At 37.0% G+C, this 2,500-nt stretch overlaps 1 protein-coding gene across 4 annotated transcripts in view; it reads right to left on the bottom strand.

Annotated features, from left to right (window-relative positions):
- tp53 (tumor protein p53) overlaps positions 1-2,500 on the bottom strand; it is a 43,229-nt gene that overhangs the window by 31,273 nt on the left and 9,456 nt on the right. The window lies entirely within an intron of this gene.

A 2,500-nucleotide genomic window follows, 5' to 3' on the forward strand; every position in this document is an offset into this window, starting at 1 on the left:
TTCAGGAGTGGACAGCTGCTGGAGTCAGTGCTTCAAGATCCACCACCAAGAGACGCTTGAAAGACATGGGTTTCAACTGCCGCATACCTCGTGTCAAGCCACTGTTGACCAAGAAACAGCGCGAAAAGCGTCTCACCTGGGCTAAGGAAAAAAAGAGCTGGACTGCTGCTGAGTGGTCCAAAGTCATGTTTTCTGACGAAAGCAAATTTTGCATTTCCTTTGGAAATCGAGGTCCCAGAGTCTGGAGGAAGACAAGAGAGGCACAGGATCCACGTTGCCTGAAGTCTAGTGTAAAGTTTCCACAATCAGTGATGGTTTGGGGTGCCATGTCATCTGCTGGTGTCGGTCCACTCTGTTTCCTGAGATCCAGGGTCAACGCAGCCGTCTACCAGCAAGTTTTAGAGCACTTCATACTTCCTGCTGCTGACCTGCTCTATGGAGATGGAGATTTCAAGTTCCAACAGGACTTGGCGCCTGCACACAGCGCAAAATCTACCCGTGCCTGGTTTACGGACCATGGTATTTCTGTTCTAAATTGGCCCGCCAACTCCCCTGACCTTAGCCCCATAGAAAATCTGTGGGGTATTGTGAAAAGGAAGATGCAGAATGCCAGACCCAAAAACGCAGAAGAGTTGAAGGCCACTATCAGAGCAACCTGGGCTCTCATAACACCTGAGCAGTGCCAGAAACTCATCGACTCCATGCCACGCCGCATTAACGCAGTAATTGAGGCAAAAGGAGCTCCAACCAACTATTGAGTATTGTACATGCTCATATTTTTCATTTTCATACTTTTCAGTTGGCCAACATTTCTAAAAATCCCTTTTTTGTATTAGCCTTAAGTAATATTCTAATTTTGTGACACACGGAATTTTGGATTTTCATTTGCTGCCACTTCAAATCATCAAAATTAAATGAAATAAACATTTGAATGCATCAGTCTGTGTGCAATGAATAAATATAATGTACAAGTTACACCTTTTGAATGCAATTACTGAAATAAATCAAGTTTTTCAAAATATTCTAATTTACTGGCTTTTACCTGTATATATATACACATATACGTACATATATATACATACATATATATACATACATATATATATACACATATATATATATACATATATACACTACCGTTCAAAAGTTTGGGGTCACCCAAACAATTTTGTGGAATAGCCTTCATTTCTAAGAACAAGAATAGACTGTCGAGTTTCAGATGAAAGTTCTCTCTTTCTGGCCATTTTGAGCGTTTAATTGACCCCACAAATGTGATGCTCCAGAATCTCAATCTGCTCAAAGGAAGGTCCGTTTTGTAGCTTCTGTAACGAGCTAAACTGTTTTCAGTTGTGTGAACATGATTGCACAAGGGTTTTCTAATCATCAATTAGCCTTCTGAGCCAATGAGCAAACACATTGTACCATTAGAACACTGGAGTGATAGTTGCTGGAAATGGGCCTCAATACACCTATGTAGATATTGCACCAAAAACCAGACATTTGCAGCTAGAATAGTCATTTACCACATTAGCAATGTATAGAGTGTATTTCTTTAAAGTTAAGACTAGTTTAAAGTTATCTTCATTGAAAAGTACAGTGCTTTTCCTTCAAAAATAAGGACATTTCAATGCGACCCCAAACTTTTTAACGGTAGTGTATATATACATATACACATATACATATACACACACACACACATATATATATATATATATATATATATATATATATATATATATATATATATATATATATATATATATATATATATATATATATATATATATATATATATATATATATATATATATATATATATATATATATATATATATATATATATATATATATATATATATATATATATATATATATATATATATACACATATATATATATACCGTAATTTCCGGACTACAAGCCGCACCTGACTATAAACCGCACCAGCTAAATTTAGGGGAAAATACAGATTGCTCCATATATAAGCCGCACCAGACTATAAGCCGCAGGGTTTTGATGTGCAATTACCGTAGTATATAGGGGTTCCTGCTACCACGGAGGGGATTGTCGGGACAGAGATGACTGTTTGGGAACGCAAAGCGTCCCATTTATTAACAATAAATCTTTCAATCATTCAATCAAACTTTCACATCCTTGACATGGCGAACAGCATTCGTGCAGAGTACAAATAATACAACGGTGCAAAGTAATACAAAGTGCTCGCCTGTACGTTATCAAAATAACCAGCCTACCGGTATATGAAAAGTCAGTCTTTAATCATTGTGTCATCGTCTTCCTCATGCGTACTAAAACCACCGAAATCCTCTTTGTCAGTGTCGGAGAAGAACAGGCCGTAAATAAGCCGCACCCTTGTATAAGCCGCAGGGACCAGAACGAGGGGAAAAAGTAGCGGCTTATAGTCCGGAAATTACTGTATATATATATATATATATATACATATACATATATGTATATAAATACACACATACATATATATATA

This window comes from Entelurus aequoreus, linkage group LG12, assembly GCF_033978785.1.
Source record: "Entelurus aequoreus isolate RoL-2023_Sb linkage group LG12, RoL_Eaeq_v1.1, whole genome shotgun sequence".
Classification (NCBI taxonomy): domain Eukaryota; kingdom Metazoa; phylum Chordata; class Actinopteri; order Syngnathiformes; family Syngnathidae; genus Entelurus; species Entelurus aequoreus.